At 39.6% G+C, this 27,758-nt stretch overlaps 1 protein-coding gene across 6 annotated transcripts in view; it reads right to left on the bottom strand.

The window, feature by feature from the left end:
- Positions 1–27,758, bottom strand: part of FAM110B (family with sequence similarity 110 member B) — a 114,319-nt gene that overhangs the window by 45,101 nt on the left and 41,460 nt on the right. For 2 of the 6 annotated variants that reach the window (XM_058833424.1, XM_058833430.1), the window contains exon 1: positions 17,040–17,175. The exons of the other annotated variants lie outside the window; for them this stretch is intronic. The gene's annotated coding sequence lies outside the window, so the exon portion shown is untranslated. Of the gene's footprint in view, positions 1–17,039; positions 17,176–27,758 lie in introns of those variants that run through there. 6 annotated transcript variants of the gene reach the window in all.

Genomic DNA, 27,758 nt, shown 5'->3' with positions numbered 1-27,758 from the left:
GAATTTGTTTTGTTTGTCATGCAGGAATAAATAACAGAAATAGAATCACCGCCACCCACAAAAAAATCAGCTCCTAGGGCTTGCTAAGGGTAGTTGTAGTTTCAGTTCCCAGGCACACAAACTTTTAACACCCCACCTCTGGTTTTCGCTTTTGCAGACTGCTCACAAACAGAAGACATTCTTTCCTTGTCACAACATTATTTAAAACACAGCAACATCTCATTCTCAGAGCTTCATACATACCAGGATCCTGCCCAACATGCTGTCTCTGATACCCTGGGGCATGTTAAATGGCACTGGATGCCCTAAAAGTCAACCTGCCATCCTTGATCAGACAATCTTCAAACTGAGAATACTCAAGTTAAAAACATTCTCATGTAAAGTTCAGTGTTCAAAAGACATCATCTTCACGGTCATCACATCCACACAGACCAGAGTATCTGTCCTACATTCACACAAATTTGTTAAACACATGAATTTCTCTGTATCTCCAAAAGAAAACCATCACCTTGAGAATAAGTGCTCTTTGTACAGCCAACCTTCACCAACAAGGGCCACTGCAGGATCCCACATGGAAGAGGAGCCACATCCATCCAGCAAGTTTTCATGCACTGGTCTTTATTCAAACAGCATCAAGTATTTGAACTAAAATCTTGAAGAATTGTTTTTGGATATTTTCTATTAAGAGGTAGTATCTAATAGTATACGTTTTGTATCATAAGCCTGCTTTAACCTCCTTGGGTCACTCCTGTAGCCTTCCTGTTTATAAAAAGAAAAAAAATAATTGAGATTATATGAACTTATTTCTGACTCTTGTGTTGAAATGAAAGGGGAAAATAAAAGTCATTGATTTACGGTTGTGTCAATAAGAGCTTGATTTTTTACAGTATCACTTGCCAATAGCACTGGCATTCTAAGTCCATCTCTCAGTTCAGTAAGTCATCAAGTTAGATACACTTTTGTTACGAAAATTAATAAGAATGTTTACTCCCTTTATTAGTGTGAGAATATCCAATCAAAATATCCAACTTTTGGTCTGGCTGACTAGTTTTTATTCTTCCAGATAATACTGCCATTTATAGTTGAGAGGCAATGCCCAGGCAAATTTGATCAATCTAGTGAAACAACTTGCTATCATTTACATTCCTTTCAGAAAGCTGAAGGAAAAGGAAGAAACAGTGTCCACTATGCAAATCCTTCCAAGAAGACTTATAAGAGCCCAATTGCTCCTCGTCTTCTTTTTCCCCATGAAACAACAGTAAAGGAGCACCATGGGATTCCCATCCCACTCCACCCTCAGCTTTCCAAAAAAATCACATCTGGAAGATATAAAGTATAGTGGCATATATACATACGTACATACAGACAATCTCTCTGTGTGTATATGTATATACAGCGCAACAGTTTAACTCGTGTGATTTCCAGTGTGGATGCACTTTGGTATGAGTGACTTCCTGCTGTATGGGTGGAGTCTGGGGAAAGAGTGTACTACAATCTTTTCAAAAAACAAATATGCATGAATGAGCCACCACAGTGAAATTACACATGAAGCTCAAATCATTGTCCACCTTCAGCCTGCTTGACTTCCTAACTTTAAATGGCTGGTTTAACAGAATTGTCCGGTCTGCAGTATACTGCAATGATTTGTGTGTGCAGCTTCCTCTTCTGCTGATTACAGCTTTTAGGCTATAACTAAAACAAAAGGCGGCTCAGGAATTTTTCATATACAGCACTGACCACATACCCGAGCAAAAAAGTTAAAAATACCACAATCTTATTTTTACTCCTTAAAAAGTACAAAAGCGCTATATCTGCAAGTGCTCCAAATGTCACAAAAACACCAAGTTCAAAGGCATTAGCAATTGTACATTCCCCTATTATGTTGTAAAAGATGCAGTGTGAAAAATCCTTTAGGATAATCTTCTCCGAATCATTAATTCCCTTCCATTTACATGAGAAAAGAAACACCAGATCTTTTTACGCAGTTTGTCACAAAAATCAGAGCCCAGGGTACTTCTCACTAAACATTGAGGCCTCACAACCTGGTCTTTTCCCAGCTGTTTTGAAGGACAGAGCCTTACTTTAGGATTTTCCCATTTACATCACTAGATAAAATAATCCTCCCTCACTCCAGAAATCCTAACAGCTGCATCTTAATTGGAAAGAAAAACCAATAAGGACCAGAACCAACAACTGTTACCGCAAACTAGTGGCTCTGAATGCCAAGCAGCTGCCTTTCTGCCAAAAAACAATACAAGACTTGTAAAAGTAAGGTGCTTGAAAACAAATCAAATACCAAAACTAAGCTACTGCCAACAAGGACATTGTATTTTAGTGATAAAAATGCATGAGACACCAGCCAATTTCAAGCTGCAATCACTTGAATATAATCCTTACATGTAAGGCATCATTTATAGGAAATAATCTGAAATACCAACTGTACAACTTATGACTTAATAGATGGGATGCCAACTGCTAAAACAATTCACACACCTGGTTGTTCTTATACTGTGTGAACCGATGGGATCGTGCAAAACTTGAAGTTATTTTCAATGATGACTATGCTGAGAGCATACTTGTTCTTTGAGAGTGGAGAGCACTGCTGGATTTTCATCACCAGACCTGCCATGTTATGACCCTTTGCTGCACAACTGTCTTCCATAAAACATCTAAGTTTTACTGGAAAATTTCGCTGCTTGTCAGCGGACTGTTTAAAATACAGCATCTTCTCTTGTCAAGAGCAATATTTATGTACATGGCAAAAAAAATGAAACTGCTGTAACAGTGTGAAAGAGTTGTGAATTTGCAAGGGGAGCACAGTACAAGCCTGGGTCCTTCTCCTTCACCTTGGCCATGACATGTAGAAGGAAGGAAAAGGGCTTCTGGGCAGCTACCCAGCTACCCCACAGTGCTCCTCACTCCCCCTCTCCTCTACCTGCTGCATAAACAGTCTGTGGGTAAGGAAAAAAAAATCCCATTTTGAAGTGTTTTGCAGTTGCTTAGCAACTACTACCAAACCTTTAGCGATTTCAGTCAATGGACTGGCACACCCACCTCTCAACATGCGGAGAGGTACATGAGCGTACACCAGCTCAGCCTGAGGATGGCCCCAACCCCAACAGCAGCATGTCCCCCCCCTCACCTTTCAAACCCACTTCCAGCTGCTGCCTTCTTACAACTTCCAAAACCCCAAAAACCACAGAGAGGCACAGCAAAGCAACCATGTGCTGGGGATGAGATGATTTTTAATTGAGAAGATGCCAGCTACACCCCTCCCTCGGTTACCACACACATACAAACCATGACTGCCTTAGAAAGAACTGAGATTGAAAAGCTGTCCCTGAACTTGTCCTCCTGTGGTAGAGACCAGGTTTCTTCCCAAGCCATGAAATGTATAGGCAGTGACCATTACAGGCAATTCCCACACCTGTTATCAGTTTCGGTGGGAAGCACTGGCCAAATTGCACAAAACTCTTGGCCTTTGTGATCACATATCATGCCAAATGTTTTCAAATTTTAAAACTTTATGTAGAGATAGATACAGATATACATATGTGAGGATACACAGATTTTGATGTGGAACAAAGATTCTGCAGTGCAACAAGTTTGACATTATCAGTACAGGAAATGCTGCTAGCTAAAAGTAAAAAATTATGCTGGAAATTAAACCATTTGTAACCAGTACAGGAGTTAGGTTCAGAAACAGCTTTCCAAGTACAGCAACACAGCCAACAAACTGCAGCCACATCCAGTATGCCATGTATCCTGTCCTTCTACAGCTGGCAGAGAAGGACCACCTCCCACCACCCAAGCTGGTTGGAGAAGTCATACCCACCCCTGCTTGTTTCTCTTCACTGACAGCAATGGCACAGTGGCAACAGGACTGACTTAGCCCAGTCAAGGAGATTCCACCCTGGAAGTGAGCTATCCCAGGGTGAGGGGCTGCAGGGGCCCTTTAGGGACCTCTGCTTGTTCCATCTTCCCCCACTGCAACCCAGGCCAGAACTGGGAATTGCCCAGCCCCAGTGGTTTTGTTCATTTTCTGTGATCCTTAATGGTGACTGTGAACTGCTCTCACGTGTTACCTTTTACACTAAAATAACGTCAACAAAATGTTGCCCCTGTGGTAAACCCAGAAGAAATAGACCACCATACTTCTAAGACAGAGAAAGTCTCGAGAGTCCATTTTAATTTCAAGGTACATCTTGTTTCCTGTACTTACTTTAATTGTTAAACCAGGAAATTCCCTAATTTTTCTCCCTTCACTCCCTCCTTTAAACTAGTACCCAGTACTTTTTGAAAACTTACCTGCCCTAATTTATCACCAGTGACTTTCACTTATAAAAGTGAGATGCTACCAAGTGGACCTCTGTGGTGGTATTCCACAAACAACTCACTTGGCACCTCCAACATTTGGTACATTCCTTATGCTTGTAATTCTCAGTATAACAAAACCAAATAATACTTTCTTAATTCTTAAGAACGGCACTGTTTGTAAATCTCTCCTAAACATCCTGTAGCTGTAAATGTTCAGAAGCTTTTTTTGTTTCTTTCAACAGTGATTTTAATAGCTCTGCACTGCCAGGTGTTTTTATGTGAACACTGGAGAAAGAGGTAAAGGCCTCAATAAATAAGTTTGGTTGTGGGTTCTTTGGTGGTGGGTGGGTTTTTTTGGTTTTTTCCCTTTGGTTGCTGTTCTCTCTTTGTTAACAGAGTGACCTCACAGCAGCTTTGCCAGTTGCTTCCACTGGGAGCCAGTGCGTGCAGCACAGTTTTGAATTATTTGGCAAACAAAACTGGCCTTAAGACTTTTGGGCATCTTTTAAAAAACCCCACCACCAAACCTGAAAGGACTATAATAAAACCCCCACTGGTTTTCCAGAACAGTATTAAAGAGAGTTAATGAATGCCTGGAGCCGTGACATGGGTTTGACCATGTCACTCCCGTTTTGTACATAAAGACAAGCACTCAATCAGTGGAAGAGAAGTGCAATAACTACTGCAATTCCTGGCTCCTGAAGGTAGGCTGCATACCCCCTGCCAGGCCACAATGCAACTCTCAAGTCTTCCAAAATGACACATCTCCCTTTGCTCCTGCAGCCACCAGACATGAACAAATCATTTTGGGAAGCTCCAGGAAACACATATTGAGCTTGTTTAGTACCTTCAATACCAAATAGCTCCATAATAAGTTGTATTTTGTTTCATTATTCTTTAGGATTTCCTTTATCTTGCACTAATGTTATACTTTATTTTCCTTCCCAGGACAATTTGCTTTTGTAACTGATGGTATTTCTCATTGCAGACAAATCCATTCACCTAGAAATGCCACTAGACTAGACTTGCTCTCTGTAATCAGTGGCACCACAGTAAGTTTCTGTTGCATTACAAGCCTTTGCCTTTCATCTGCACAGAAAACTCTTCCCAGCAGATATGACTCTGCAGATGCAATGCAAACACAAACACAGGTCCTTCTGAAAAGATCTTTTTCTAGGTCTGTTATTATTAACTGAAATGTTACTAATACTCATTTTGCAAGACTGCCTGGTGATACTAGGTAAATTAAAAGACCGTAACACAGTGGAGCACACTGAATTTGTTTACACAATATTAGCTCTTCCCAGGTGGAAAGGATGTAAAACAAAGCACAAAGATTACTGTTTGAAAGTATAACAACAAGATGACTTAGGATGGCATTATGGAGACAATAAACCAAAAAATTTTGGTAATAAATGGAAGATGAGAGATAATGTTAGGACATCTTACCAGAGTTTCGATATTGGGTACAACAGAGAAGAAGGAACCAACAAAAGATGTAAAGACAAATGATATGATCAAAGCCACAGGCTTTGGGAAATGCTCTTTCAAGCAATGTTCAGAATTGATATAAGTGGGACATGGCTGCTTTCATCCAGGCTAGGAAAGTGACAACAGAGTACTTCAGTAGTAGAATAAGATGGATGGCAGATTTCATAGCATGGGCAGATAGAGATATGCAGCACTGGGAAAATCTTCAAGATACAGGCTTTCCCTGCTTATGAGGCTCTTGGAAGAATGAAAATAGGGGGAGGAAGGACTGGTCAGTTTTTATTCCACCACTATGGTACGTGGTGATGACTGCTTTTGTTTACACCTCCATTTTTCATCATTCTAATTATTATTATAAAATATTAACATGTTTAAGACAGGAAGAAAAAGGTATTTCTGATTCAAGTGGATTGCAGAATTTTTACCTTACGGAGAAAGTGCTGCTTTGTCTGGAAAGATCATCACAAAGGCTCCTTAAGGTGTAAGGCTCTCAGTAGACTAACTTGACAGAAATTGCACTTCCTGCACAAGTTAACTGACCTCTATTGGCAAGAAATACTGGGACACTTCAGGGGTTTAAAAGGCTCTGAAAGCAAATTAAAGATTCCAGCTGAGCAGAGGACAACTTAGGAGATTAATGCTAACCCCGTTTTCATGTACCTAAAAAGTACACAGACAAACCCTGCATCTATACAGAAATAAAAGTTTTAACCTAACTATATTAAAGGCAACACAAGCATTCAAAACTTTTGTAGACTATTTAAGGACTTAAGTTTCAAGGGAGAGTACATTTAAAGAAGTATCACCTCAGGTGACAGCTTATGTGAAATAAGGAAATCCCCCTGGATTCCAAAAGTATGCTAAAATCATGCTAGATGCAATGGGGACTGAAACAGAATTACACTTAGTATGTTTTTTCTCTTTGAGAAGGAAAAATGCAATTACTTTTTTTGAGGCTGTAACAGTTCTGCATTAGTAACTGGGCCACCTGACTTCTCCCACAAGTGTAAAAAATTGAAATAAACCAGTATTAAAAATTAACCTCATCCACCTGTTTCTTAGTCTTAGCTACTTATTTTCTAAATGTAATAAACAACTTCATTTTGAAGGCAAAACTCAACTGGAGTCCCCCGCAAAGGCATCACCATAGCTGGGTTTCTCTCCTACAAAAACACTCTGAGCTTCCAAATTTTTCCATAGCAGAGCAAGGGCACTGATGCAGTCGTGCAAGGTACAGAGTCATGTTTTGATTGGAACCTCTGTGTCTGAAAGAAACCAAACATTGCAAAATTCTCAAAAAAAATCACACCTCTGTTACAGTGCTCCGCATAAAAGCCCCTGGTGCAAGACTACCTTGGTGGAACTTGCAGTTGTTTCATCACCACTGGGCTTGGTGTGACAATCCTCAAACTGGCAGGCTTCAGGAAGAAACATCCTAAAAACAGCTCATCCAACACTTTCACACTTAATGAAAACTCCTTTCCAGCTGTGAGAGAAAGCAGGAAACTCATACCCTGGTACATGTTGAAGGCACTATTGCTAACCCCGTTTTGAAGGTCTGATATCAAGTTCCTAAAGAAAACCCAGTAAACTCTTCCTCAGGGAACACCATGTAAATGCTCCAAGTAGCTGAACAGGAACTTCTGAGTTCCATTGTCTCTTCCCTGTGGAGTTTGGAAGGGCAGAATCATGCAAGAAAGCAACAGTCACACTGCTGGCAGTGCCGAGCCAACCTCTGACTTGCAGGGCAGCTTCAAATACAGGCAGGCCCCACTTTTACTGAAGAATGTCACATCATACATGTGAACATTTCCAGATATATCATGAAAAGGAAATGAAGAGCAAGTTTCACACTTCAAAGTATGAAGAGGACTTTTTCTTGGATGGCCTAACAGTCCTTGAAAATGAAAATCACAGCAATCATGAGCATTATGGATTTGAGAAGAAAAGGGGCTGGGGGACAGAGAGAGGAAGGGATGATTAAAAACACACAGGCAAGGAGGTAAAGAAGAGCAGGGGAGGGAGACTGGAACTGTCAGTGCAAACCCATTTGTTCTTCCTGCATGCTTGTGATACCTGACAAGACAACTTCACTACCAGTGGATATCTCTAAATGATTTTCAAAAGACAACTGCACTGACCCAAGAAAGTAATCCATTCAAGTGTAAAAGGCATAATAGCCAAACTAAAATGAATGGTACAGCTCATAAGGATTAAAGGGTTTATCAGATTAATTCTTGAAAATTCAACAACAACAAAAAAAAAAGGTTCCAAACTTCCTAGTGGCTGTGATTGAAGCTGGTGTGTTAAACATGAAACTAAGCAAGCTCTCAGAACCAGAGTTGTGTTTCTTTCGTCTTAACAACAGTAATAATAAAATCTGTTTTGATTTCTGCAAGTGCATTTCTAAGAAGTTATTTCATGACCTATGAACAAACAGGAAAAACGAAACCCCACACCATATTTGACCATGAAGAGTCAGAAGACAGAACCTGGCATTGCCATTTACTTAAATAAAAATCCAAGTGCTTATGGGAAGGAAGATTTTTTCTTTCAACTTTATATAAAAAACCTCAAGTCTGAATGCTTTGTCACTTATCTTGGCCAAGATATAAACAAAGAAAATCTCTTCAACACCAAACAACATAATGGTCATCATTTAAAGAAGGGGAAAATTGACTTTAATATGGGTTGAAAAGGAGAAAGAAAATGTGTTAATATTATAAGGCAAGATTCATGGCTTTGAAGGGACACAGTGAAGAGCTGTGCAAGTGCCTCCTTTTCCACACAACGTATCCAATTCATGCTACAAAGGATGCTCACAGACAGCTTCCCCCAACACTACCCCTCAGGATCACCTATATGCCAAGAGGCTACATGTAATTTTAGCAGTCAGCCTTGTCCAGCTTTCTAGTTTTCAAGAGCACCATAAGACAGGCCAGACACAGCTGTGGGCTGCAGAAATAGAGCTGAATACCAGCAAAGCCATAATTATGCACATATAGGACTTCAAAACGTATTTGAAAATATCCAAAGTATTGAATGCTCTATATAGATACATAAACTCAGGCCAGTTTTTATGTGTTTACTGCTTGATTTGGAGCTACCTTTTTGAGAAAGATGAGTCTAGCTGAGGAAGAACCTCCCTGTCCTGACCCAGAGCCTTCTCTTCTCTGCTTTCTCTCCTCCAGATCTCCTCCTAGATGATTTGTGCCCACTTACACTCAATGTGCACCGGAACAAAAATGCAATTATGTATAAGTAGTGCCCAAGAGAAATCATCTAATAAAAATAAAGCTTTCTTTAAAGCAATTTTGTCCAGCATTTTTTTTACTATACAGACGTAGCATATTTATGGAGAAGGGAAAAAAAACCCCTCAATGACTGCATAAAGCGTGTGTGGCCTGTACGAAATGACATTAGGATATTTAAAATATATATGTATAAAAACATTGTACTCTTCCCTTTTCCATCTCTGATATTCTCCAGCTTGTCCTAGTTTTCAAGTACATTCACTGGAGATAGAAATAGGAAAGTGTATACATACCTATACATGTGTACACTCATACCTAGGGTATACCCAGCAATAAAATGTTATACTGTTTGGATTGCAGAATTAATATATGAAAAAATAACTTGTCTAGAGTTGAAAGGCCTGCTTGGTCTGCTGTTTGGAGATTTCTAGTAACAGAATCACAGAACAGCTGAGGCTGGAAGGCACCTCTGGAGCCTGTCTAGTTCAAGCCCTTGCTGATAGCAGGGCCACCTAGAACAGGTTGTCCAGGACCACATCGCAGCTGCATTCTGAACATCTCCAAGGGTGAAGACTTCACCACCTCTTGGGGTAACCAGCATTTGACCATCCTCAGAGTATAAAAGTATTTGCTCACATTTAAATGGAATTGCCTGTATTTCAGTTTGTGCCCATTGCTTCCTATCATTAGAAGGCTCCATGCTCTTTATTCCCTCCGATCAGGTATTGGTACACACTGAAAAGTCCATGATTAATTTTAGTGAAAAGCAGGGAAAAAAAACCAAACCAGCAACTCTGGGTAGGATCCTAATGCTTCCAGGACTATTTTCCACAAAGCCAGAAGAGTAATTATAAAAAAATCAATGGCAATTCAACACCAGATGGATTTAGTATTTGTAATATTTTCTAAGAATGGATGTGTTTTAACAATTAGTTATAGGCATGCTTTTGCTGCAAATTTAGGCTTCAGAGTTGCAAATTTAGGCTTCAGTACTTCATGCTGAAATAAAATGTGAAAGTATAAGTTGTTTCGTAGCATACGGAAAGCAAAAATACTGGCAAAAACTCTGTCTCTTTAGTGAACTCAAAACCAGAGTTGGTAGTAAAAAAGCATCCCAGTTTTTCTACACATACCATAGTCCTCATCAAGTCACCCTACAGATGAAGAACCCAAATCCTGTATATTTTAGCACAGGATAGGAGCATAATCTGTGTGGCTGTTTTTCTGTGAGGATTTAATGAAGGCAGTCTGAAAAACCTCCTCCTAGTGGACAGCCTGTGTCAAGATCCTTTAGGCACACAGTGCGTGCCAAGTGCCAGCAAAAGAAGAGCAAAATAAATGTGACTTTAAGGCAGTTAAGTACCCACACATCTTTGAGCCCTGCAGGCACCAGTGAAGCTGTCAAAATTCAGGTCAGTAACATGCCACAACTGTCTGAGACACCTTTGAAGAGCAGGAGGAGCAGAAGCAGCTCCTTGGGTCAAGCTCTTACAGAAACACAGCTGGTATGAGGTATCTGCATGAAGGCATGAAAGAAAGGAGCCCTGTTGCAGAGAGTGGTCAGCAAAGCTCATAAATCACTTGAGAAAGGCCTGATCTAGAGATGACAGGAAGATGAACGGAGATGTTTGCTTTCAGTAAAGAGGTAACTGGCTGAGAGAAAAAAAGCAGATATGTCAGAATTGAAAAGGTCAGGGGCACAATTTGTATTTGTCAGAATGAGCTTTCCAAGCAGGATTCAAGGACATCTTGCTCCAACAAATAAATACATAATAACTTTAAAAAATTAAGCATCTTCGGTAAGAGAACTTACATTCTTCACCTGTGTGCTGTCCTTGGGCACCCCTGCATAAGTGGTATTTTTGGATATTGTGGCAGTCAGCAGCCACTTGCTCACTCTCCCAACCATCAGGAACAGGGAGAGAACAGGAAGGGTAAAAGCTAGAATACTCATGGGTTAAGGACAGTTAAATAGGGAAAACAAACCAAGGAATTACTTTGCTGCTTCCCATGAGCAGGTTCAGCCAACTCCTGGGAAAGCAAGGCCCCATCATATATAACAGTGACTTGGGAAGACAAACACCATCAGTTCAAACATCCACCCTTCCTCATTCCTCCCCCAGCTTTACAAGCTGAACATGATTCCACATGGTCTGGAATATCCCTTTGGTCAGCTGGGGTCACCTGTCCTGGCTGTGTCTCCTCCCACCCTCCCATGCACCCCCAGCCCCCTCACCAGTGTGGCAGCACAAAAAGCAGAGAAGGCCTTGGCTCTGTGAGAGCCCTGCTGAGCAACAACAAAAACAGCTCTGAATTATCAACCCTGTGTTCAGCACAAACCAAAAACAGAGCCTCATACAGCCACTGGGAAGAAGTTCAACTACCCCAGCTGAAACCAGCGCAGATATCCACCTCCCAAAAAGGGGAAGGTGGCTGCAAAGATGTCAAAGAGTCCAAGGTTGAATGTCAGGTAGAAACTGAAGGGCAGAAAGAGGGACTGGAGAAAGTAGGGAAAAAACAAGAGTAGATTTAAATGAGAAAATGGAGCAGACAAATTTAGAAAAGTGGCAGCAGCAAGGAGAGGAGAACTGTGGTGAAGAGAAACAAGAAGTACCAAAACACTGGACGATAATGACATCATATTCGAAGGTTGTGTTCTGCTGCACCCTCCACAGTACCTGTGTTTCACATAAAACATAGCAATTGCACAGGTCCTGCCAGACTTTACCCTGAAGAGCTAGGGGCCAAAATAGCAACCTGTGCACTCCACAATATGGCAAAGGAAAATAGGGGACAGCACACAGCACAGAACCATGGATTACAGTAGGGCTGATGTAACAGTAATGGAAGAGGAAGGGATATAATTTATCACGTCCCTCATACATCTACTGACTAGACTGCTGTTGTAATGTCACAGTAGAAATACAAAGCTGCACACTCATTTCCAGATGACTGCTATGCCCAAAATACCCAATGACAATTATGACATTGAGACAGAAGGAAATCATCCTTAACCTGGGAAGTTTGTACTTTAAGCACTTATATAGACAAGAATAGTTACACTGATCCTATATTTTTCACTCTATGTAAAGACATTCATAGTGATGGTTTATAATCCTAAAGCACAGACTGTTCAGTCTACCTTGCAACTCCACAGTTTGTGGTCACATAAAAGATAATTCATCTTTATTGTCTCCGTTTCTCCCTTTCACTATGGTCTTTTTCTGCCTAGATTATACAGCAGGAAACATTTTGGCACAGGCACTGTGTCATATTGTGCTTTTGTATTACAGGCCAACACACCACATTGTATTAACATCTCTCCTTCAGTAACATTACATACAAAACCAGACCTTAAAAAACCCACTTAATATTCATGGACTCTAAAGGACCCTAAATAGATGGGTCTATTCCCATGTTCACAAACTTGGGAATCACTGCAAATCTAGATATTCACATTTCTCTCCAGTTAAACAGCACTAATAACATACAAGTCTTCTGACACATTGTATTATTTTGTTACAGCTTTGTTTCTATAGACTTCCTAGTCAGGAAGCAGAATAATCTCTGGTGTAGTTTACCAACTTCCACAATGTTAAACTCTCTTACAAGAAAAGTAAGACTTTAATATCCTTCTTTGCCATTAATTGGGTTTTGTGTATTGCACACATTAAGGAAAGTATGGATAATACAGTAAAATAATTCTACCATGCCAAACTGATAAGCAGTCAAATAAGTAGATGGCCATAGGATCATCATCAATGTATAAATATTGTTTCAATTAATAAATCAATATACTACAGAAGTATGCAACAGCTATACAACAGGGCACAAATCCAAATAACATCCGTTATGGAACAATTAATATTTAAAAATAACATATATACAAAGTGAGGATCAGGGTTGGAAGCTGCAGGTGCTTCATGGAAAAATAAAGCAAATATTTTTGTCTACAGGTGGCCAAAGCACATCCATTAAAGAAAATGTGAAATTAAGAAAGGAATCTCATTACCAGGATTATGCAGACAATAGCATCCAGGATTACTATTTGCTGGCTGTATTCTCCATTTAATCTATCAAGTCATACTTAATACAGCAGGTAATACACTTAAGAACAATTTAAATTAATCATAACATGAGATTAAGTGTAAAAAAATTAATATCCATTTTGCATTTAATTCCCCATATCATTGAGAGAACTGCAAAAAAGAGCCACTTTCACCTCCTGCTCTAAAAAACACTACTCTTAACATTGCAAATGTCTGACACACAGCTGCCCAAAGCTAGACATTTCATTCATCCTGTTTCTAAATTCCACATGGTTAGTCCCCAGGGTAACTTGTGCCAGGCAAAGAGCCCCACAGGAAGGGAAGGCAAGGCACGGCACGGCAGACGTTCCCTGCCACCGGCTCTCCTGTGCCCAGTCCCAGGGCACGGGAGGACACATGTCCCTGAACTGGAGCAACAGCTGTCTGCATACAAGGAACATTTTGGACCCCATTCAACAGAGCTGCTGCATCAGTGTGGGAAGAGTGTCACAACAATGAGGCCTTCCCAAGTTGATGGGATGACCACCGCGAGGGCTCATCCCGCACCTTCACACCACCCAGCCCAAAACTCTTCAGATTTGAAGAATGAAATGACCTTCACTCAACAAAATACAGAAAACAGGCTATCGATTTCCTGTGAACTCTCAAAGTGTTATAATAAGCATTTATAGATGGGCTATTGAATGTCTCGACCATTTAAGCAGATAGTCATTTCATCAGCAAAGTAATAACTGGAGCTGGTTCCAAAAACAGAGGAAAAGCAAAAAAGCTTTAGGGCACAATGTCACTTTTCTCATTCTAATATAAACCTTTATGCATATCACTGGCTGCTACTTGACTTAAAAACTGTAAGGCATGTAAGTACAAATCCTGCAAAATAAACACTGTGGTAATACTTTAAAGCCTTATGACTTTTTCTGGAGTATCTCTTTCATTGCTAACAGGCTACAAAAAAAAAATGCATTAACCTTAAGTATCATCTTTCCCCTTTAGACTTGGTAAGGATTTAAATAATGCAAAATTCACTTATATGCAGAGCAGTAAAAGGACATAATATCTTAATAGGGAAGAGCTAGTGCAGAACTATTTATTACAGCCACTCAGTGTACTGAATATATCCCATCCCCAGCCAGATCTGCTGTTTCTAACATTACTGTTCCAAGAGTATTTCCACTGGATTATGATGAGAATACTAGTATGACACTGAAAGTGTTTTCTACACAAACATATATTAGAGTTATGTGGTAGAAAATATATATGTATTTATATATGTTTACCTGCATATATTAATTGAATACTAGAGATCTTGATTTTCACAACGTACTCTTGTGCCTTTACCATATATATGTATATACACATACATACTGTATTCCTGTCAGGAAAGAAAAGTTTCCTTTTCACGTAACAAAGGACTTGGAGATTTAACTACAAGGCATCACATCAGAAATAAGAACAGTTTACAGAGGCACATAACAAACATGCTACGCATATATCTCCTAACAAAAGAGTAATTAAAAACTTTTACATCTAGAAACTCACTGACAAAGCTTGAATACAAAATTTCATTGATAATAATCTGAAGTATGTTAAATTTCCTGGACCAATACACTGGTTATAGTTGAAATATACTTCTAGCATCAAGAATGTCAACTTTTTAGAGAGTAATTCACACAAACTGTTGCTTCAATTTGTTTTCTTAGTTTACCGAGAAGAAAAATGAGGCGGTAATGCAATGAAGCAATAACAAAGTAGCATATTCCCTGCTGTTAAGCTATTGCAAAGTTAAATTACAGTGTCTCCAGTTCTAGCTTCACTACTGTCACATTTTCTTGTGATGCTTGCATACATCATCACAGCTCTTTCTAGAGGCAAAGACATCCACACCTGAATAGCTGCTGGTGCATCACTTCAGTTCCAGCGGGTGGTGGCATTACCTGTAACCACCACCAAAAATATGATAACTTTTACAGTGTTTTTCCAGACATTCTTTATGCTGCTTATAAATAAGAATAGCCTAATACATGGAGTAGAAAATATCAGCCTCTCCCTCTCTTGGAAATCCACTTGTCTGGATATGGTAAACATGTGATTCAGGTGAGGATATTTACCTTCTATATTTCACTGTTATTAACGTGGATTTCAGTTACTCCTTCATGGGATGCCGTTGTGAAGGCGACAAAAACATAGATAAATTACTTAAGATGAGCCTCTGTCAAAAAAGGTAGAAGGCATAAATCAGCTTAGAGCATCTTTAAAACACTTCTGGTTTGTAACTTGGGGCAATGAGGGAATATGAAACAGCTCGAGAACAACATGCCTTCACATCCCGAGTTCTCCCTGTCCAGGGTTAACTACCACAATGCAAAAATGCCATTTTCCAAGTCTGCCTAAAAGAAAACACCTTCAAAAACACCTCCTGGGATGTGGGCAAACAACTTATTCTTGACTAAAATAAATACCAAGTTAACTGTTTTAGTCAACAGCGAAACTTCAAACAAACTGTTATGTACCAGCTGTGATTAAACCTCCCAAATACTCTTCTGTTTGAATATACAATCACAAATAATAAAGAATGTTTCTTTGCTGTACCCATTGCCATATAAAGTTGGTAACTGAATAAATACTCACATTTCAGGGTATCTACTCAGAAGATAACACAGTTTCTCATCACACACTTTAAAAGGGAACAGCCTAAACTTTACTGTGGTTTATGCAGCAGAAAAAAACCTCTTCAAGGATAAGTGCAGAGGGAAGAATGAAGACTAATACCAAAATAGCTCCTGTTCCTAACACCTTTCTGATCCTGGCTGAGACAATCTACTCGTACCTCGGACGCATGGTGGCAGCCAGCCAGCCAGATGACTAGTGACTTAATATACAAGTTCATGTGGGCTCTGGAGTCTGACACAGACAAGGGCATTAACTCTGAAGTCTCACCAGTCAGCCTTCATATTCAAAACCCATCAAATGAGTCATGGCTACGTTATGAGACTTTTTTTTAACACTTTATGCTTGCTTTCTTTTGTTCTGAACAGCTTTCACTGTAGAATGTTCTCATTAAATATGCATGCTTTTTATAGGAAAAGTTGTGATCAATTGAGGCGTAGGTAAAGTATAAAAAAAACTTAAATGAGTATGACGCTATGATAAATACTGTAATAGTCTCAGATTCACAGATTAAAGATTGGCATATATAGATCTTGTTTCTTTCTACTGCTGAAGGCAGTTCTCACAATAAACAAGGCTTTGGGCCAAATCCAGCCTTTGAGAACAATAAATATGTATAAAATACATGTATGTGCAAGCAAAGAATATATTGAAATCTACCAGGCTGAATAGCTTCAGTTTCATTTTGAAAGCCATTTAAAGTAAAAGCCAGTAGATGAAACAAAGAATCCACCCAAACATGAAGGCTCCAGCATCTTTGTTGAAAGAACAATAGCATAATACTCCTCATCCCTCTACCTTGTTGCAAGAGAACCATCAAGATAGTTACTGCTGTGATCATATTAAAGAATACTTCACAAAATTATTCTTTAAATTGATGAATATGTACAGATTTATCTTCATATGCTAATAGATAGAAATGCTCTAATTCAATTGCTCGGCAGAAAACATTCCAATAAAAGAAATATTTCTATTAGCATAACAAAAGGCAACCAGTAAAATCACTCTCATGCACAGGCTCAAAATTTCAAATGAAAGCAATATTCTCATACCAATACATCCTATTTTTGAACCGAACCCAGTCTAATGATATGTTTTGTAATCTGATGGCTCTCCCACCAGAGTACACATGACATTAACGAAAGCAAGATCAAATTAAACAGATGACATGATTAACAGTATTCATTTCATGCATGACTCTTTTTACCGGAGAGATAAAGACCTGAAAGTAATTACCACCAAGTAAAACTCCTTCACTGACCTCTCTGCTCCCAGCTAGCAGTCCTTAAGTACTGATGCTTTGCAACAAAGACCGGTGCCTTTCATCTGTGGGCTTTCTTTTACGCTACAAGCTGAGCACCTCTCCCTTTGCATGCACGCAGTACCTCTGTATCTATGTCTGTAATGCAGCATAAAGATTACTGGGGAAACCTATCAAACCGGCAGGCAGCAACCCCGGCCGCCAATAAGCGGGAGGCACATGCAGAATCCAGCACATGCTCGCTGAGGCTCGCAGGCTGGCACCGCTGCTGAGCAGGCTGCTAATCTAATTATAGCCCTTCGCCAAGCACAGGGCTGCTGAGGCACCGCGCGGAAACACGGCCCGGCGCATCACACCTTGCAGCCCACAGCATCCACATCTCGGACTGCTATTTGTCTGCCTGCGTGGCAATCAAATTCCCGCTTGGGTTTGTTTTTCTGTCGTTGTTGTGGTTGTTGTTGTTTTCCTGAGTGATTCACCTATGAGGGGGCTTGTTTCCATCTCTGAAATCAAGGACCTATTTCGGCGTGCCCTTTGATAAGCTGACCACTTGTAGTTTGCTGTGCCTATTTCAAGGAGACAATAAAATGAAGCTGCCAGTAGGAATTCTTGTTTTGAATGTACACATTGCCAGCACCACACCGAGCAGATCTCAGGTTCTGTGCATTACTGCACAGTCTACAACGTGGACCTCAGATGCGAGGCAGCACACGCGTGCTTTCAGTGCACAGCAGCCCTACAGAAGCCAACAGGACCCCTCTGTCCCTTACATTTACCCGTAGGCAGACACCCAGATGATCAGAGAGCCTCTGTGTGCATTGGCACACAAAGTCCTAACTAAGCTTTCACGAGCCTAGGGTGCAAATGCCAAAGAAATTTTTGCCACTATGCAAAACAACTTAAGCCATTAAGGAAAATGCTTACCTTGAGCAAAGACTACTTAGATGTATGAAGAACTAACACAACTAAGTGCTACATGCTTACTTATGCTTATTTCATAAATAAGTCCGCAAAACAAAGGAATGTTATGATCCAAGAAAACATTGTGTATTTGAACGATGCTGGGAGCTTCTACAACACCAGGTAAATAATTATGAAAAAAAGATACAGACGTTTGTTTAGTCTTCCTTGGTAGTACACTTCAATTAATCCTCGCTATGTTTAGCACAAACAGAAAAACACTCTTCAGATGTTTCCTGTTCCCCCACGGTTCATATAATCACCTAAGCTCTACACTGACCAAAAGGTTTTCAAACATCAGCGACAAAGATGGAAATACACAGCCTATCAGAAAAACCAGTTGTGGTGCCAGCTCTCTCTTGCGAGATACAATACATTTGTCATGACTGATACTACAAAAATATCATAATGCTACAGTATTATGCACTTACAAACTACAATGCATTTTTAAGACATTTCACTAAGTTACACATAAACCATATCCATAAACATTACACTGGTAAGATCATGAACCCCACTGCCATAACAAATTCCACTGTGCCCACACTGGCATTTTTCATAATTCTTTACTCTTATCACCAGCACCATGCAGTATCAGGCACAGTCCAAGAGCGTAACATTAAAGGCTGTCTATAAACACTTTCTAGCTATTATACTTATTTCAGTACAAAAATTATATTTGGTACTACATAAAATTTTAATAATGGAATAAGATCTCAATAACAGTAACAGTGCAAGACCATATTTACTGGAAATATGTAAATAGCTATGCCACAACTTTCTTAATCTGCCAGTGAAAACTGCTCATAAAGAGTTGCTCTGTGCTAGAAGTAGACTTCATTGCTGTAAGAATAATATTCTCAAAGCTATATATGTCTAGAAATAAAAAAGAAATGCAGGAATAGTGACATTTTGCTCCTTGATTCAATGTTCAGACAACATTACGTTTTGTGTTTCAATAAAAGAAGGCTGTATTATTAAGCCTTTCTTTTTAGATTAATCATCTAAAAAGCTCATCAATTTTTATAAACTTCTTTAAAATACTGTGGAGTACTCCAAATTTGTCAGTCATACTACTTGAAACCAGGAAATGATGTATTTAACGAAGCAAGGCAGGCAAAGCAGTAATACAGGGGTTAAAAACTTAATTGGAAGAGTTCAAGAGGCATATGAAAAAGATGCAAAATTATTTGATAATCAGATCCAAAATGTTTTTCTAACATTTTGCCAAAGTAGAACAGGGGAATAAGACCGATAAAAGTCTTTATCCTAGTCCTCTGATTATTGGGAATACTCACACTTGCAAAGCAAAAGAAAAAGAAAATATGTACAAATACAAACAAAAAATAAAGTCAAAGAGACTCAAATCATTCTTTTAATCTAATCCCCATTCATAAACTACAAAGGCATGTATGACACTTGAGAAACTGACCAAAAACACTGAAATAGGAATGAACCATTTGCTATGGGACTCTCAGTTTTGGCTCTCTCCCATGCAAGCTGCTAAGCCTACATGTGTGTCCCTGCTCTGCCCAGCAGCTCCCCAGGCCCTCGCTGCTTCACCCTTTCTGAGCACAGCTCCCCAGCGGCCAGCCTCTGTGTCCTTCCACACGACTGCTGCCTCCAAGGGCACATCCACCCACAGCCCCAGCAAGGGCTGTCCTGGCAGCACACTCTCAACACACCACTGCAGGAGGGTGTTTATTCCAGGAGTTGCTTTCTGTTTTTAAAACCTCATGGTAGCAGCTGTAGTTCAAGGACCCACAATCAGTTGCAAAGGTGCGTTTCAAGAAACACCTATTTGTCTCTGCAACAGAATCAATACTCACTAAACCTCTGTGCTTAGCTTTGCAGAGCAGCCAGAAGAGTGCCAATGTCTATGTCAATTTTTACACTTGCTTTTAACCATCGTGATGATGTGCTGGGTTCAGGAAGGTATGGGGAACTGGCTAACATCTAGAGACAGCAGTCATTCACAAGAACCCACATTTGGCAATGGCAGATGGCTAAAATTCCAACTGAGGACAATGCAGAGCTCCACCAGCCTGCCCTGCCACCCGTGGTGATGGCACACGAGTTCCTGGACCAAGCACTGGACCTGTGACAGGATAGAGCCATCTATAGATGTGACAGCAAGAGAAGCCAAGAGAGGTTTCATAAGGACACAGTCACAAGAGACTCCAGCAAGCCTCCGTTGGAAATGAACAAATTGTGAAAGGTACACAAGTTGGCCAATATTCGGCAGACTTTCATCGAAAGCAAAAGCTTGTCCCTGGCACAAGTTACTCGCCTGTGCAAAGCTTCAAGTTCCTGCTCCTCCGCATGGAAACAGAAGGTCTCTACAACATTTTTAGCAATTATAAGCAAGTTAGGCTTTCTCTAACTCAGCTACTTGACAGAAGAATTTCAATTAAAATTTTCCAAAACCATATGGTCCGAGGCAGATGCCCATCACAGAGGGGAGGAGAGAGGAAAACCTATGAGGGTATGATGAATTCATCATATGATACTAAAGCCAGCTTCCTACAGTGAAAACTGTCTAGCTAGCACATTAATGAATTTTACACTTCATTTAGGCATATCTAAGTGTATTAACAAACAGATTACTATTTTGGGAACAACTAACTTTTTACTATATTATTATCAATTGTGTAAGAACTTCCATATCTCATTGTTTTAATACAAGAATATCTTAAAAATTTCTGATGTGTCTTACAACTGAACAGGTTTCACTCTGGATACTACTTAACCTTTAGCTTAAAAATGTATCAAATATTGCTTGCAAACTGCTACCTCAGTTAATTAGAATTTGCAAAGTATAGTAAGCATATGGAATGAAAACGAGCTGGGCAAAATGGCTGGTGAATCAACATGCTGCATTTCTAAAGGCAATAGTGTGTATATTTCCAAGCTGTAGCCTTGAGAGGTTGAACTGAACCAATTACTCTAATGAATATTTTACTTGGCTTGATGCATTCATTAGACATTTAGAAGTTAAACCATCCCATGGTTATGTTTACATAACAATAATATCTTAAGATTTCTGACATTCACACAGTTAAAAGATAAGGGGACAATTTTCTCTTCCACTAATAAGTCTACATTCTAGTTTTCCTTCCCAAATAAATTTATCTAGAATTATTTTCTTTTTCTTTTGAAAACTACCTTTGATTTCACAATAGCTATTTGCTGAGCACTTTCCTTTCCCAGCAAGTATATAGGAAGTCTGCCAACTGGTGACAAACTCATCACTAGGCCCATCATCATTTATGGAGGAAAATAAAACATGGGTCTAATGTTTGCTGTATAAACTTTTCTCTGGAAGTCACAAATGCCTTGAGGTTGGCACTCAGCATGAACCAACTTATTTTCATTTTGTGTAGCACTGGGACATTTCTTGCTTTACCCCAATTTTGATCGGTAAGCAAGCAGTTACCCATCCACATGTGTGCATTTGTCAATGCTCTCAATCATGTTTTGAAGTTGGACAGATAACCTGGAACTTCAAGCTTTTTCATTCAAATATGCTCATTATATCCATAAACACCCCAGACAGAACTCCACTGTAAGCTTGCATGAGCTGTCTTTATATTTATGACAGAGACTAGCTGCAGGATGCCACTAAGATTGATCCCTACAGACTATTTTTTATAGCATTCTTATTCACTTTTATCTCAGAAACATAGAAAACTCAAAAAAAATCCCCCACACCCACATTCCATCCCTCACCTCCACAGACCTACACGCTAGCAGTATCTTCACTGCAGACCTAACTGACTGAAATGATGACACCAGTCCATCACTGCCACCTTGGAGAGCCAGGGGAGGAGCAGTTCAGCTGTCAGTGAGATGTGTTTCATCCTACTGCTGATGGATGTGGCATAGAAGGATCTCAAGTGAAGCCTGAAAAAGGTTTACTATGCTGAGCACTTGCACTTTGGACACAAAACCAAGCATGGACTAACACAGCATTATTCTGTTTTTAAGAACACACAAATCCCAAACAAAAGGTCATGTGAAAGATTTCACATCATCCTGAGACATGCTTACCTTCACATACCACCCAACACAGCTCCATACCAATGTCAACTTTCCATTCCTCCCCAGGTTCCATCCATTTTTCCTTCAGTGCAAGGTTTCCCTCACATCTATACCATATTTCAGCAGTCACCTCAAACTACACAAATATGCTTTGTGCCCTCTTGTATTTCCACCTTACTTACTTTTCCCTCCACTTCATTTCCTCACAGCTGCCAGCAGAGATGCAGTATGAACCATCCATTTCAAAAGGCATAACACCTGTCAGCACAACTGAGGCCTTCTCAAAACCAAAACATGTGTGCCTTGTGGCCACCATTTCACAGCCTCTGGCTGACCAGCTAGATGGCCACAAAAGCTGGTGACCCACAGAAAGGGACCACACTGTTTACAGGAAGCACAAAAATAGCTTTAAACAGCACGTCCAGAACTTGGATCCCATATAATGCATGACTCACTCACATAGAACCAATGATCATGACCCTGGCAAGTCAAAGATTGGAAAATATGTTACAGAAAAAAACAGCCTCTGCTTCCAAATGGTTAAGTGAGAAAGACACATTTGCAGACCAGAAGAAACAAGTTTTTAAAAAAGTTCCATTAAAAAAACCCAACAAAAAACCCAAAGAAAGCCCCCCACGACTGATGTAAGAGGTTGAAGTCCTAACACAAGGTATAAAGGTAGCAAAAGTTAACTGCTTAAAAACAAGGACACGGGAGGTTAAAACTACACTGGAACAAGCCACAAAAGAGCTTCATAAGTGGAGACACATTTTTTGTAGTTGCTGGTGGAAAATAGGGACCATGAGAGCATCACTTAAGCCAGAGAGCTGATAGACAACTACTGATTTCCCTAGTGGAAGGAGCAGAAAAATAGAGCTTGCAATATAGTAAGTGAACTTCCAGCATCTTCACATTATTAATCTTCCTCACCCCTGCTGGCATTTTCTTCTTCTCTATTTAGTAGTGTGCTCACTATGATCACCTTGCTGAAATGGGTGACACAACCTCATGTTTAGTACATCCAACTGAGATAAGATTGGCCTTGGGAAAACTTTAAATACAAGTCTTCCACTAGAGGACAGGTGTAATTTTTCAAAAATGCTATGCTGCAAAGAATGCAAAGGCTGAAAGATGAAGTATTTCTCCCTTTGAAGAAAATACTCTGTCAGACCTGCTCACTTCTGTAATTAAGAATGTTATTTCCAATTCTGAGTAGAAAGAGCAGCTCCAAGGTTTTCTTTGATCTTCTGTGATGACAATGAAGACCCATCAGGCTCTCTAAACCCTATTGGGTTTTTTTTTTATTCTTCAAAGACTGTTCTTCAGTTTCTTACATCTCTCTGTGTGAGAAGGTGTTTATGTTGAGCTGCAAGATGCAACAAGAAAGCAAGTCAAGGTGCAACCGTTGGAACATGAAGTGGTTCTCTGCAGACACTAATGCAAACAGGCACTTGCACAAAATCCTCCTTGCTGCCAGGCAGCTCTCTGGGAGCTCAGAGATTGCACACCTTTGAGACTTCAAGTCTACAGTCCACACCCATAATCCAGGATTTCAGAGCAACTCCAAGATCTTATTATTTTATGCCAGAATTGAAGATATTTAGCACAATGAATCCCAGAAGAAAACTATGCAATGGCTTTGGTTACCACAGAAATCAAGGCTAACAAGTTTGAAGACACCTATTAAATGTCAAGCCCTTTTAGCCAAAAGTAAAATAAATTTAGATTTTAATCTTAGAAAGATTATAATTACATTTCTAGAAATTGCGTCCATATAAAACAACTGTGACTCGCCATACTGGAACTTAGTCTCATGGTCTTCTTACAAGAAGCCAGAAGCACTTTGCTGGCACAGATGAAAAGCCTCTCCAGGAAGAGAGATTTAATTATTTAATAGAGCAAGCCAAAAGCTCTTTCATGAAAGAGTCATCAGGACTCTTATTGCATATAATGTTCCTGAAGAAGAGAATACTTTCATCTTGGACAGCCTGTACACCTAGCAAGTTAAATTTTGCTGAGCTGATAAGATCCCCTTACCCTTCTTCCAAGACCTGCTTGATGCTTTTGTCCAATCCTCTAATGTAAAATGAGCACACAGGTCACATAAGAAGGGCTACAAAACCAGCATAAATGGAGACAAATGAGTGGCCATTCCTCAAGCTGACTGGCTCCCACACCTTTTTTTCCATCCTTTTCTGAACATTTGAGCAGACGCTTCCCTCCCTGCATACTGCTCCAGCTAAGGTGAAGGGGGAAGTGCAGACCCTACCAAAACTAGCATGAGAGCTAAGAAGCGCTCTGAAGAAGACAGGAAATGTGCACATGGAGAATTCTGCCACATTCTGGGGACAAATTACTTACTGTTCTGCCTTCTCAAACCTTTCTTGGGCAAAGCAGCAGGCCTTTTTTTCATCTTCCTTTCCTAGCCTTGGGAGGAAAAGAAAGATGTCCAATTTCCCAGAAGCACATGTCTGCATGGCACAGTAGCCTCTGTCACCACGTGTAATACTACTGGTGTCAATAAACAGAATTTCTTCAGGAGGCAATTCTTATGAAGTGCCCCAACTGGACAGAATCTTTCAGATCTTTGTCCCAGATGCAACTCCACTGCACTTCCAGAACAAGTTTCTAAAGGCACAAGCATTAGAATTTTCAGTTTTAAATTAAGCAAATTGCAAATACATAACAACCTCCATCTCATAGACACTGTAATTTAACACTGCTTACACACACATTGTGTTAGCGGGCATCCATTATTTTGTCAAGAATTTATATCAACATAAGACTAGGAAAAATCAGGGTATGATGTAATGGTTACAGGCCTGAACCTAGTGGTCACTGTAAACTCACATATGCTTTGCAAGCACCAATATACAGCAAGTATAACTCAGCTTTTCAAATAATGTACCCAGTGAAGCTCAGCACATTTTTGAGATCATTGATTTCCCACTACATCAAGTGGACAACTCTAAATAGTGAGTCCTAAAGTCCTAAACTTTAGGAGGTAGGAAGGGAAATCAGTAATCCTATACAACATAACCTTAAAAGCATAACAGGAACCCTTTTTGTCTCTAAGAAAGCAAGCACAAGCAGGGGAAGATAAGGTCAAAAGGTGAGCACTTAAAACTAAGTGAAGCCAGAATTGGACCTTTCAGTCAGTCTCAAACATTTATCTCCTGCATGTTCTATAACAATGCAATCTTTACTGACATGAGCCAAGAAAGTCTCTTCTTGATGTCTGCTTTAATCAGGATTTACAGAAGAAGCTGCTCCAAAAGTAATCCTCAAATAAAACAGACACTGATATTTTCAAAATATCAATGCAAATTCCAGTAGTCTGTAGTCAAAACATAAGCAGTATAACCACAGTAAAAGGGCTGCTAGAAAAATGAAACACTAGCAAGTTTCAGAGTTGCCCAAGTGTTTAAATCGAACTTCATTGTACACATTTGTATTCTATAAAAAAACTGCATAACTATGAAAAATGGCATAACTTGAAAAATGGTATGACTTGAAAAATGTCGTAATTTCTATACTCAGACTACTGCTGGCAATCCCACCATATCCCACTCACTAGCATGGCTATTCCCATTGGGAAGGACTGAGTGGAAGCAATGTGAATAACCCTGCACACAGTACTGAGTTTTCATGCTGATCAGTTCAGCACTTAGGCTGCAGCATGTGTATGGCTAACTTGCAAAAATCTAATAATTTATCTCACTGTATTCAGGCTGTTCGGAGCACATACAACTTCCCTGTATATAATTCCGTATCTGTTTCATTTAAAACAAACTGAAACAGCTTTGACATATTGATGTTGGGAAGAATCTACAAAACCCATTTTCTCTTGGGGCATTCCAGATATAATAAACTCTTTTAGTAAACAAGTACACTACATCAAGTAAAAGTAGCTTCTACTATTGTTTTGCATCACATCAATAAAATGAGACCAAAAACCAACCAAATCAGATGTAGGATTTCTTTTTTAAAATTCTACACTCTATGTTCAAGCAATGAACTATTTCAGAAATCTGTATTCATTCAGAACTTAGGATTTAAATTGACTTTCACACACCTAAGAGTGCATAAAGAAAGGTCTGAAAATTATCTCTCATGTTTTGCAGTATTCACATAATTTTTTTGCATCTCTGTATACTTATTATTTCAATACTCAAAGCTAGTGGAAGAAAAAAATTGGAATAAAACCAGAGATTCCTTAAAGTCTTCCCAATTATATCATATATTAGAACATTTCATGTCTCCCAACCCATGACATTCCTCCAGCCTTACTGCAGCTGAATCTGAGTTAATGTTTGGCAGAACTTACAGGTAACTTCCTGAAGTAAATAAATTACAAAACTAATTAACCAGAAATAAGTGAGCTGGCTTGGATATTAAAAAATAAATCTAAAATCTGTAGAAGCTGCTGGTGGTGAAGGAGATGCATGTCTGCACTTGTGAAGTACACTATGTCAGAAAATGCCTAAACACAACAAAAACAAAGGAAATCAAAAAAGCATGTGTCAAAGAAGAAAAAGGCAACAAAAATGCACATAAAAGGTATTAATAGGCAGAGAACTCCAGAAAACAAAGGATGCCTCCCAGGTGGCAATATATCTTTGCTCACCTCATCAACTTGCAAAGCCTGCTGCAGGCAGATCTACACAACTTGTGAGGAAAACAGTAGAATTGTCATTGTTGTATAGATTATTTGCATCTCACTATTACAAATCTCAGGGGAACTTACAAATAACTACTTCGAAAACAAAATTATCCAGGCAAGATCCTTCCCAACAGCAACACTAACAGCAGCTCATACTTGCCAGCTGTATTTCTTGTACTGTAGACATAACTATTTTTACAGACAGACAGATTTAATTTACATAGTCTCCTAGGCAGTGAGATGGAAAAAGGGTATTGATTTCTTGTCTGAACCCCTGCAATTCAGCACTTTGATAGAATTAGCTGAAAGGGCTGACCCCCCCACTGTGGTTAAAGACCACGCTCTGTGGCACACAGAAATCCCTCCGTGGAGAAGGAAAGTAGCTAAGGCAGGGTCAAGCCTTAGCAAAGACCAACCACCAAAATGAAGGCACTGCTGCAGGTAGCAGAGAGAAGAGATGTTTTCTTAGAAATAGTATCACCTCCAGCTGAAAAGCACAGCCTGTTTGTTGGCAGGTGGGGTCAAGCTGTGTTGTGTTTGAAGGTGCTGTGACAGGAGACTGAGAATTTATCCTCCATATGTCTTGACCATCCCAAGAGAAAGCCTGCAGAGACTGCATGCGTGAGAACCTTGGGAACACTTCCCACATTGTTTTGGGTTTTTGTTTTTCTAAACATTAATTAAACTCACTGTAGCCTACCACTGAGAAAATGAAGATAGAAACAAGGATAAGAAGATACAACAAAGCTAAAGATAGGTATAGTTACCTGATGCTTTAGATAACTGGTGAGTCATTTGCGCACTTGCACTAGTATTAAAGCATTCAAAAATTAAAGGCTGCTGTCATGCAATCTATAAAAGAATGAAAGACTACACAGGCTACATCTCACAGATCCCTTCTGTCCCACACCCCCCCTTGCCAAGATTATCTGTATTTTTTGTTACAAGATAAATCAATTCCTTTCTTTATACAAAGTCCTTTAATACAAGGAGTACCATTAATTTGAAGAGACTCAAAATATTAAGCTAACAAGATATGGAGCAAACATCATTTA

This window comes from Poecile atricapillus, chromosome 2 (genome assembly GCF_030490865.1).
Source record: "Poecile atricapillus isolate bPoeAtr1 chromosome 2, bPoeAtr1.hap1, whole genome shotgun sequence".
NCBI lineage: Eukaryota > Metazoa > Chordata > Aves > Passeriformes > Paridae > Poecile > Poecile atricapillus.
Note: the sequence above shows the minus strand (reverse complement) of the source record. Positions and strands in the feature narration are given on the sequence as shown.